Raw genomic sequence first — 13,265 nt, forward strand, 5'->3', positions numbered from 1 at the left:
AAGAGCGTAACACAAAACAAAATGAATTACAAATATAAATGAAAAACTGAAAATGTAGATTGGTTAAGATTTTTGACAGAAAATTCAAGGAATATATTTGCGCTTCTTTGTGCACCGTGCAACAGGAACATCCCGTTTTAAACACCAGCAATAATCTGTCATCATCACAGCGTCCCAACGTCTTTGGTACCGAGTTTCCATCTTCTTGATGTCCCGATAGAATTGTTCGCCTTGTTCATCGCTAACATCTCCGAGATTTTCAGGAAAACAATCAAGATAACTAAAAGGATAATGCATTTTGATGCTTATATTCGCTCCAATATCACGAAAAGTTGACATCAAGTTGGTAACAAGGTTTTTATAGTTTTCAGTTTTGTGTTTTCCAAGGAAATGTTGCACTACTTTTGCAAAGGCTAGCCAAGCTGATGCTTCCTTTTCACTCATTACTTTCATGAAATTTGTGTCCTTCAAGAGCATACAGACCTGTGGTCCATCAAAAATCCCTGCTTTAAATTTTTCAATCGTCAAGTCTGGAAATAAACCGCAGATATACTTGAAGCACTCCCCATTTTTGTCAAGAGCTTTGACGAACTGCTTGATCAATCCGAGTTTGATGTGCAAAGGGGGGAAAATGATCTTATCGCGCTCAACTAAAGATTCTTCCAATAATGGTAGCCTTACATGGAGCCATATTTGTTCGAGGCAGCCAGTCTTTCTTTAACATAGTGGTTTCCTTGGTCTCTACTATCCCACATGTAAAGAAAGCATGGGTATTTGGTATAACTTGATTGCTGTACTATGAGAAAACTCATCATCTTTAAGTCAACTTAGATGACCTATTTATGGTCATGATACAGTATCTTATCTAAAACCAACTTAATTACTTCATATTTTTCCTTCAGAGTTGTTGAGTGGCTGGGTGGGACAGAGTCATACACATTTCCGTTGTGCAACAATACACATTTGAAACTACGCTTAGAGCTGTCTATGAAAAGACACCATTCCTCTGGTTTGTATTCCTCAATGCCAAGTTTATTTAGAAGCCCACTGACATCTCTGCAGTAAACCAGCTCTTCCTTTGTGAAGAAAGAAAGGAAGTCTTCATGCCGATTCAGATAAAAGGTTATACAGACACCATTCTCTAGAATATTATTTTCTTCCAGTCGAGAAGCAAACAGTTCTGCAGAATATTTTGGGAGAATTAACGCAACACTTTCTTGAAGAGGACATTTTGCTCATTTTCTATTGCTTAGTTCACCACAACTTCTAAAATGTATGGATAAAAAAAAAATATTTAGAATTAGAATAAGATAACGGACACTGCGCACTGAACGTACACATATGCATTGTACCTATAGGGATGTTCAATAACTTAAAAACTAGATCTGATAGGTCAAAAAGAAGGTTATATTTGGATTCAGGAGACCGATTTAGTACAGGAATGATGTATATTTCCTAAACACCAAAACCTTGTAGACCAGTGTAATGTTTATGTTATTAAATAGTTTCCCATCTACATGCGCTGTGACAATATTGTTTAAATGAAATGATGTGTAACTGTTGGTCATTGTTTGATATGCAAACAAAATCCATGTTAACTAGTAGTTTTAGGTTTTTCTGTGAGGTTTTCTAACATTTGTTAGAACTACTCTGCGATTTTCACGTCAGCTGAAATTCTAGCAGCATACCGTCATGTCATTTTGCATTAACCTCGGAAAATATATTACCGATTTCAAACTCTAGTGGAACTTGCTTCCCAAAGGAGTTATATACTTTTCTTTATTGTAGTAATTTTCAACAATAAAGAATATATGCAATGATCATTCCTTGTCTTACATATAAATGTGTGTGTATGGATGTATGGATGTATATATGTGTGTGTATATATGTATGTTTTAGAAATTGTAGTTCCTTGAATCGCTACCCCGAGTTACGTGTTTCACGATTATCAATATTTTTCTCATTTGTAACCATCTTTCAAGGGATGTGGAATTCATTCCGTAGGCAATAAACAATCTCATTCAGATGATAGATAAGTGCACCTAAATAATTATTAGTACATGTGCCTACAACAATTCAACAGTTATGATCTTTGGTTTAAAATTACAAACAACTGCAATAGAATATTATATTTTTCGGAGAGACAGAAGTATCAATTTCCAGGGTCATCAATGTAGAAGGAAGCGTGTTCTTTTAGGAGCCAACATATTTTTTAATTGTCATTAAATTTAGTCTTTATTTATTCTACATTTAAAACTTACCAACTAGATAAAATAGATTAATTCCTAGTTCATAAATATGCCATAATCTGAACGAGTCCGATAATAAAACAAATGTTATTCATTAGCATTAAAACTTTATTAATAATACTAACGACCTTCCTTGATCTTGAGCTTTTCATTTTGCACATATGATACTAAAAAAAAAAGTAAAAATGTAACGCATCTTTTTTTGCGTGTAAACTGATGAATACATAACGTGGTCTGTATTAGATGACTGAATGGTTGACGTTTTCTAACGTTTGCTGTTTTTTTATGAGTAACCAGTGCAAACCCGATGACTGATTATATTTCGATGTGTTTACATATCATTTTGTTTCATATACAGTCACACATCATTCCTCCACCGGAATGATAGGTAACACATAACTCGGGGTAGCGATTCAAGGAACTACAATTTCTAACACATACATATATACACACACACATACATACATATATGCATCCATACACACACATTTATATGTAAGACAAGGAATGGTCATTGCATATATTCTTTATTGTTGAAAATTACTACAATAAAGAAAAGTATATAATGACCATAATTTATGACTTACCTTGTATAGAATTCTATGTAAACTGAAGCACAACCATGGATATACAATATAGAATGGTGGCTAACTATAAGCTCGGATCGTTCTTCACTGGTTTGAACATTGTTAGCCTTGTGTATTAAAAGTGGGTTTAGAAAGTATTTTACCCAGATTAATAACCCCTCACTAATATATATATATATATATATATATATATATATATATATATATATATATATATATATATATATATATATATATATATATATATATACAATTAAACCTTGGGAGAGGCATTATGCCGGTAATAAACACACGCACTGGTTCAGTCCTTTATTAATTTATATAGTTTTTTGTTAAATTATTTCATTGCACTCTTGCAATCTCTTCAGTAACTTGTCTCTCCACTTCCATTTATTTTGAATGTATGATCTGGCGTTGTTTTGGCGTTGTTTTGGCGTTGTTTCGAAACTGTTTGGTATGAGCATGTGAGTGAGTGGAGAGACAAGTTACTGAAGAGATTGCAAGAGTGCAATGAAATAATTTAACAAAAAACTATATAAATTAATAAAGGACTGAACCAGTGCGTGTGTTTATTACCGGCATAATGCCTCTCCCAAGGTTTAATTGTATTTCTTTCAACACACGTATCCACATCAAGAATCTTGCACACGAAATACACATACGAAATATATATATATATATGTCTGTCTGTATGTATATATATATATATATATATATATATATATATATATATATATATATATATATACATACGCGTGTGTATTATGCACACAAAATATACTGCGTTTAGAGTTAGATGTACGATGGGTACAATTCATTTCAGAGCTCCACGAGGATTATCATAATCCAGTTTGGTCCCAGTGTAGTGGTGTGATTACTACTGCACTAGAAGTATTACAGACTGCGGTATATAGAGAAACTGTAGGAGTAATTACGATTAACACAAGTTTATATCATTTGTTCACCACGTACGTTTCACCTTCGTAGTTATTTCCTACACTTACATTGGATGTTGTATAACAACAAATCATCAGGTGAGCGCTTTATTGCGTTGTTACGTTGATTAAATGATATAAACTTGTGTTTATCACAAATTTCTCTTCGATTATATACATATATACATGCATCTATCTATCTATCTATCTATCTATCTATCTATCTATCTATCTATCTATCTATCCATCTATCTATCTATCTATCTATCTATCTATCTATCTATCTATCTATCTATCTATCTATCTGTCTGTCTGTCTGTCTGTCTGTTTGTCTTTCTTTTGTCTCTGTCTTTGCATATGTATATATATAGAAATGCATAATTATATAATACCACACTCTTCTCTCTCCCCCTCTCTCTCTCTCTCTCACACACACACACACACTCAAAGATATAGGCATATATTTGCTTGAGAGACTAGTCTTTATCATATTTTTTGCCAGTGCTTAAAAAAATTAAAGACGACATTTTGCTTCAAAATGACTGTTAATGGTACAATGTCGTTCTCTTGAATTAGATTATTGTATTTTAAACGAGATTAATGTGTCTTTAATTATTTTTCAAAAATTAGATTATAATATCTTAAATTAATTATCGTGTCTTAAAATATATGTAGTATTTGAAATTGAATTAATTCTTTTATATCAGTCTTAAATTAGATGCTAACTTTCAAATATAGTATCAAATAATGCATGTATCAAATTAAACTTAATAAATTCAATTATACTAAATAATGCGAAATAATGCGTTGTAAATTAGACGATATGTGTATAGCATATTGTAAAGTAGCTTACTTGGAGTGTATTAGATCCAATACATTTTCTTAAATTATTGTTGTCTTAAATTTAATACACAGTTACATTAGTTAGATCTTAAATATATCTTAAATTAGATACGACATCTTAGATCAAATTATAGTTTCGAAAATTAAATGTAATGACTCAAATAATTACACTTCAGCGTGTCAGAGGGTTCATGTAAATGCACTTAGTTATATCATTTATGCAGATAAGCATAAGTATTTCAATCACGACAAAGACCTTTCTCTCGTAATACGGAATTGTTAAATGATTAAGAAGAAAAGGATATATTTATGACCCCATAACGATAAAATTGCTTCAGAAAAACATTAAATATAAAATGATTCATGTGAGTAAAATCGTTGAAATAACTAAGCCAGTTAGTATTCACTGAAAGTTTCCACGTCGAAAATCTATGTATTGATCTTCAAAAGAGTTACAGTGCCCAATATTGCTAATTACACTATGTTTATTCTGTTAAGCTTATGCTTCCTTTAACACCTGTCACCGCTATGGGTGCTAATGAATGACTGCAAGCATCATTGCTAAGCACATCCATGTTCATACCTATAGCTGCATCATGCATAAACCAGAAATAAGCAATACATAATTATGTGTGTGTATATGTGTGCACACGTTGGTGAATTTGTTTTTTTGTGTACTTTTATATTGTAAACCATACAAAAACATACATATAGATACGCAGAGTGTTGAGTACATCTTATGCTGTAATTTTTCTGTGTTGAAAATCATATAGCGTGTGTTCAAATGACGAGAAAAACATTGTAGTTTATTCAATATAACGTTTCTTTTTAAAAGCAAGCCGGAGCTTTACATTCTCACAAAAAGTAACTGCAACGCTGATACAAATTGTAACGGCTCGCAACTTTACCTTGCAAAACATGTGTCGCGCAGCGGGGCAGAAATATATATATATATGTATATATATATATATATATATAGGCACCTCACGCCTTTAAAAAAAAAAAAAAATTAGATCAGGGTTTTGTTTCGAGATCTCTCAAAGTGTAGATGCATATCACCTGAAAACGTACAGAGGTCACAGATAATACGATATGTTTGATAATTTCAGTAATAAATGTATAACAGCAATAACCCACGTTTTTTGAGAATATATTACAGGTGGGCGGAAATGCTGATTGAAAGAACATTGTCCAGAAGACACAGATTAACTAGTATCCTAAATGAGATCTTATATTCCAACGTCATTGAAAACACTATATAGTTTGTCAGTGTTATGTGGCATAGTCAAAATCTAATTATGAACGATAACTGTGTGACAGGATATATATTCATAGATTTATAAAGTCAGTGAAAATTTACATGTATTGTTACCTCAAACATAAACAGCAGACATTCAATATTATTTTGTGGAATGTAGAACTAAATAGGTGAGCTGCTATTAAAAACATTTGGCTTGGAGACACCAGCTGTTTGGAAAACAATAGTCAAATTAGGTTTAACGTTGTTAATATAGAAGGTACTAAACAGAACTAATAATGCTATCAGGATAAACGGTATTAGTCGTTGATTAATATTATTACAATAATGCAGTAAATTATGAATCCATCCCGGACATGTTCTGGTATCGTCATTGCTTCATTAGTGCATAAAAGACTCTATTGTACTGCGCTACATGAGGTTGTTGTTGTTGTTGCCGTTACTGAGGCTTGTCTCATGATGAGCATTGAAGAAACAAATTTATGATCAAATAGATTCCAGTTGTGTTTATCCTGACTCTTATATATCTAGGACTATATCGCCCAGTCATTTGCGAAAGGTTTATGTGTTATATTTAGCTGTGAGAGAAATCACATGGAGAATCTTCGAGGAACAAACTGCCTGTATTGTGATAACTGTTCAAATGAAATATCTAAAAGGATAAAGGTGAGGAAAAGTAGTTCAGAGGAAGTTGCTTCATATTCTATATCAGTTCCTCATCCTGCATCTCTAGATAGAACACTATATCCTTCATTTGTAAATCCATTTACCTGTAGATAGTAGGACAAACGTATTTCTGAAAATATAGCAACGCAGGATTACTTATGTAGAAGTTTATTAGCAAATCTTTCTCTAAAAATAAACATTCCAAATTCAAGAAATTGTTTACGTAATATCGAAAATACGATTCCTGGTTCTTTAAAATATTGAAGCGAATAACTTAGAGTGTAACTTTAAGCAAATATCAATATAAATAACTGATAAAGCTTAGCTTGCGAATTCAACTAACAAATATGTGAAAAATATTTCATAGGCAGAAACTGAAAAGAAGCTCTTTTTCCTTGTTTTTGGCACCAACCACCGTTTGACACCTAGTGTTGGTTTGTTTAAGACCCCAAACTTAACAATTTAGCAAATGTCACCAATAAAATAAATACCAGTTCATGGCTGGGACAGATGTAATCGAGTATCCCTACACCCAAAATTGCTAGCCCTGTGCCAAAATTTGAAAGCAACAACAGCAATATATAATTTTCTTCGAATGTTTAGTAGGGACATGGATTAGGAAGTTTGGTTCGTAATATCGCGATCACAAATTCTGGTGCAATGAGTAGCCTCTTAGGCAAATGTACTGGATCAATAGAAGCCTTATGAATGGTATCAAGAATTTGCCGAAAGTGTAGAAGCCACGCAACAAGATTGAACTTGCAATCTAAAGATATTGTTTAGTCATCTGTTGGGTGATACCGATTCCGTTGAAAATTGCATTAACACTAGCCAGTCTGTGGAATAATTAGTCACTTATACTTTAATTCAATTAGCAGATTGTTGTTCACTTAATCAAAAATCTAAATAATTATTGTTGATACCACCAGAAACCAATTATATTTATGTATGTCTGTCTGTCTGTCTGTCTGTCTGTCTGTCTGTCTGTATGTATGTATGTATGCATGTATGTAGCCATGCATGCATGCAGGCCTGCATGTATGTATGTATAAATGTATGTATGTATGTATGTGCGTGTGTATGGATGTATGATAAATAAATTTCGATTTTGTTATACACCTTTACTCATGAAAAAATTTACAAAGAATTATTTTCAACTATCAGTATGGTTGCCATTATTTAGCATGACCACTTGCCATTTATCAGGTAGCCTTTTGATTCCTCTCGTGTAAACTGCAGCTGGCTTCGACATTAAGAAACTTTCCACATACACTTTCACCTGATACTCATCAGAAAATTTTCCCCCATCAGAGCATTTTGTTGATTGCGAAAATGATGGAAATCAGTTGGTGCAAGGTCTGGTGAATATGGTGGATGGGGTAGAACAGATCAGCCCAAGTCTTGCTGAATGTGGTCTTGCGTTATCATGTAGAAACAACGTTTCTCCTATTGACGTGTGCAGGACGTTTTCTTAAAAGAATTTCATGCAGACGTTGCAGCTGTTGAGAGTATAAGTCGGCATCTAATGCTTTACTGCTGTTTAAAAACTCAAAATGGATAACACACACACAACATAACATTCCTCCCGTTGTTGTAGGTTTTAGAAATTTATCTTTGTCAATCTACTGCCTTCTGCGTTGAACATTGTCATAGAAGACACATTTTTCATCATCTGTAATGATATTCTTGAGAAACAGGTCATTTGTCTACCTTGAAAGAAGATTTATTGCCATGGACATGCGATATTCACTATTCTTCTTACTAAGAGTATGAGGAACACAAACACCCGGCTGACATTTCCAGTCTTTTTGTAAGTGGCCAGTGGTTAGGGCAGCGGACTCGCGGTCATAGGATCGCGGTTTCGATTCCCAGACCGGGCATTGTGAGTGTTTATTGAGCGAAAACACCTAAAGCTCCACGAGGCTCTGGCAGGGGATGGTGGCAAAACCTGCTGTACTCTTTCACCACAACTTTCTCTCACTCTTCCTGTTTCTGTTGTGCCTGTAATTCAAAGGGCCAGCCTTGTCACACTGTCACGCTGAATACTCCTGAGAACTACGTTAAGGGTACACGTGTTTGTGGAGTGCTCAGCCACTTGCACGTTAATTTCACGAGCAGGCTGTTCTGTTGATCGGATCAACTGGAACCCTCGACGTCGTAAGCGACGGAGTGCCAGCCAGCCATAAGTGGCAGCATATGGTGGACTGGAATGTGCTGAGGTTAATTGCTAATTCCGAAATAATTTTACGAGGGTTGAATTCCTTAAAGCATCCTAAACGAGGTCTGATGAGCGTCCTGGTCTAAGTTGATCAGTCAATGACAAATCTCCAGAATGAAACTTTGAAAGCAAATTAGCACTTGCCGGTCAGTAATGACAACATGGTCAGAAACAATGCATATTTTCTTAGCTGTTTTGTGGTGTCTTTTTAATTCTTAAAATCCCACATCACATGTAGAATATGCACTTTCAGTTCATCCATTTTAGACGAGTGAAATTTAATATTAAACAATGACGTGCACACTTTCATTGCTTAAATATGACAGATGAGGCTTTTTTAAAAACGGTAGTTGCAATTTCAGTTTTAAAATTTGAACTTTGAAATGCGTCGTGAAAATTTACTTCCCCAAAACGAAAATTATTTGTGACTCGACCTAATATGTATGTTTGTGTGTGTGTGTGTGTGTGTGTGTGTATGTATGTATGTATGTATGTATGTCACTATTCAGTTTATTTCAAGATTTCTTGCCAAAAGAGAAAGAGCCGGTTTCTAACCTACATCCAAGGTTCCTTCATTGGAATTTTAACATCAGTAACAGGGTAAATTTTGTTTGTTTGTATGTATGTATGCATCGTATATATGTAAGTATGAGTATATATATGTATGTGCAGATTTGTATGTTTTATGTATGTTTTCTCATGCATATAGTTACATATCTACACATGCTCATACATATTTAAATGAAAAATATCTGGAACATTTTACAGATTTTTACAGTTCCAGTGATGGATTGGATATGTGGTCTTCGAATCAGCTTTCTCTTTTCTGTTTTTGAGAAGCCTAATTTCTCAAGATTGATATTTAGGCAGTGTGTTACACATCCCAGGGTCCCAATAATTAGAGGTATAAATCTGAACTTTTAATTTGGATAGAGTAACTGTAGATTTATCAGTAGTTCAACATAGGTGTTCTCTTTTTCACTGATCTTCAGCTTTATGCTAACATCCGATGGGCAACTAATTTCCACAACTCCGCACAGTTTCCTTTCTCTGTCCCAAATCATTATATCAGGTCTGAGGTGCTTACATTTTATTGAGGTCTTCATTGGTACATTCCACCAGTATTCATTTTTATGAGTGGCTATGACTTCTACCCTATTGTGGGTTTTTATTTCTTTGTTCTCGAGATTATCCTTCCGACGGATTTCATTATAAAGTTTCCTAGGTACAAGTCATGTCTCATCGGTAGATAAAACCGTGATGACATACTTGGATCATCACGGAGCTTTCTACTACCATATGCATGCATAGTCTTCTGCCCATTCAGGCTCATCCTTTCATCTGATGATACGTTGCGACAGAGTCGTGTGACTTCTTTGGGCATGTATTCTGGGTTATCAGACCAAGAGTATTGCTCAAGGAGCTGCCTTCCAAGTGTTATGATGTTATCAGCTTTATGTGTGCAAACTTGGTCAAGGGATGCACTTCGACATTTGGTGGTTAAAAGATGTTGCAGAAGGTATATGATGCGACATTCAAAGGTATTTTGGATCGATGTTAAGCCTCTACCGCCTTGTTTACGTTTTAGGTAGGGATGGCCTAAGTCACTGTTTATGTGGAAATTATGTGTGCGTGTTTGTATTGTTCGGGTTTTCATATCAATGAATCGGATCTCATCAAATGTCCAATCAAGCAGCCCAAAGGTTGGCATGTGTACTGGCACTGCAAACACATTGTGGGTCACTGTTTTATTGAATACAGAGTGTTCTGAGGTCCAAAGTTTTTTTTATTCGGTTGTACTATTCTTTAGTGACACGTGTTTTGTTACAGGTGTCATTATACGGTATACTTTCCTCCACCCCTAAATACCTGTAACATTCTTCATCAGGTACAGGGGAAGCAGTCAAATCATTGATGGAGATATTACTAGTCTGGTTCATAGTTTTCCTCCTTTTCACAACCATATAATAACATTTATTCTGACTAAACTCCAACCTTACATCCTTTGAGAATGTTGTAACTAGGTCAAGGCTCTTTTTCATCTCATGCATATTCTTTGCATAAAGTTTTAAGTCATCCACAAAGAAACAGTGTGTGATTTTGGTATTTGTTTCCCTGTGAACCAGTGAGATATCCTTCAGACTTTCTTAACCTGAATGACAAGAGGTTTGCAGAAAGTATAAACATCACAGAGAAGCTATCTCCTTGGAATATGCCTTTGCGATATTGTATTCTATCGGTGCTAATATAGTCACTCTTTGTTTTTAATCTCAGAATGGTGGCCCACAATGAAGTCAGGCCGGCTATGTCTTAGCAAGTTGAAGGGCTTCAAGCATCCTCTGACATCACAGTTTTGTTGATTAAAAACTGCTCAGCACACCCCAGACTCCCTTCTTCTCAGCCGCTTGTTCGGCTGTGATAATGTTATTGGTTTCACAATGGTCTTGGAGGAAGAGATTTAAACATGCTGTATATATCTTATACATTAAGTTCTGGCCGGTAGTTTTTTGCCATGTGGGTGGTTCTTCATTTAGGGATCAATTTTCTCTCTGCCAGAGCTAGCCAGTGTGGTATGCTACTGTTCCTAATGAAAACTTGCTGGTACAGATTAATAAGATATCGTCAGTAGAATGTTAGCTCCTTGTACCAATATCCAGGTGCTTTTCCATCCTGGAATTTCTGGATCAAAGTTGCAAGAGTTTCACCATCAATGTTGTATGTCTTGGATGTAACACAGGAGCAATAAATTGTTTTCGGGTTTCTTCCAGCCAAAGAGCATCTTGGTTAAATTCCTTCTCTTCGCTTCAGATTTTCCTTCAGAAGGAGTCTATGTCTTTTCGCAAAGGAGCGTCCGTGATGTTTACTGCTCTTCCTCTCATGTCTCTATATACAGCTGCCTGGTCGCAGTTAGAGCTTTTGTTTATTGCTCTTCTCTCGGTTATTCTCTTCTGATGTCCGAATTTTTCACTGACAGCTTTTAGCTCCTGCTTTAGGGTAATCAGTTTGCAAGTGAGTGCCTTCTTTTTGCTGTCTCCAAACGCATCATTTCTATCTCCTTCTTTACTTTCTGTTCGTGGGACCTATAATGATTTGCTTGTTTGTATGCAATAAGCATCATTATATGACTGATGGTCTTCCGTAAACCATTTATCTTTTTCTCTGTCTTCAAAACCCATGATGGCACTTTCCATTTTGCTTGTTGAATATCATTCATGTACTGTTTTACAGTAGTAGCCAGCGCATATAGACAGGCGTTAATCTGCCAGTATGTGGACTTATCACACTGTTGTAAATACTAATCACTAATTTCTTTAACAGCTTTTAATAACGTATCTGTTTTTTTTTTCACTTACTTTGATAGAGAATACTCTCTCCTCGAGAAAGTCCTTCAAAGCCAAAGTTATTCTTCCTCGGAAAATTTCCCTGGAGGAAGGGGAATAGTTTTCTTCTGACTATTCGTTCCATGACCTTGCTGATGTGCGAGGTCAGAAAGATAGGTCTGTAGTTTTGGGCCTCTGCTCTGCTACATCCTTTATGAGTAGGACATATTTTACCTTCCTTCAGCTTCCTTGGAAGTTTGCCAGTTGCAAGGAAACTCTAAAAGAGGGACTGCAATGGTTTTGCTAGGACTCGCTTACATGATTTTAGAAGGATTGCTGGGAATCCATCAGGGTCAGTAGCTGAGTTCGGGTTTATTTCATCTATAGCCCGTATTATATCGTCTTCTTTTATACTGATATAATCAATCATCACTGCCTCTGGTTTTATATCTGAAGTAGCAGAAACGTCAGCTGGATTGCTGACTTGCAAGTGTCCTAGTGGTGGAGGGAAAACACTTTTGAATGGCTCATTTAGTATTTCACTTATCCTCATTGGGTTTCCTGTGAGTAAGCCATCTTTTTCGAGGAGTGGTCCTACCCTGCAGTGCACTGAGGCTGTTTCTTTGGCAAACTAGTAGACGGCTCTGGGGTTAGATTTTATATTGTATATAGCCCGGGCTTCTTTGTCTGCTCTTTCTTTTCTATGAGAGAGTTGCAGATATTTTCAATCTCCAGCAGTTGTGCTTTTAGGTGGGATTTTTCGCTGCTTTCAATTTTATTGTTTAGGCGATTTGAAATTTTTGTATTTCGTTTCATAAGAATTTTCCTCTCCATGGGATTTTGTTCTTGTGTATAGTGGCCTTTCTCTCCGGAACACATTTGTAGCATATGGCGTGCATTACAGACATGGATTGTTGAAATTTCATGTCGATGTCCGGTGAGGAGAGACATTTAGGCCAGTTTTGTTTGAGGCTCTCTTTCTCAATTTGTTCCCAGTTTGCTTTATGGAAGTTCAAATCTTGAAAGACTTTAAGAGTTTCTTGTAGGCTGCATGTCCATGGTTTCCCTTGTTCCGTATATGGTCAGGTCTCCCATGTTGTGATCTGAGAGTAGTGTCGGTGTCATTTTCACATTATGGATGAGATCCATATTATTTGTGAAGCAGAGATCCATTATATTACCTGCCCTA

Source organism: Octopus bimaculoides, chromosome 6 (assembly GCF_046866305.1).
Source record: "Octopus bimaculoides isolate indiv1 chromosome 6, ASM4686630v1, whole genome shotgun sequence".
NCBI lineage: Eukaryota > Metazoa > Mollusca > Cephalopoda > Octopoda > Octopodidae > Octopus > Octopus bimaculoides.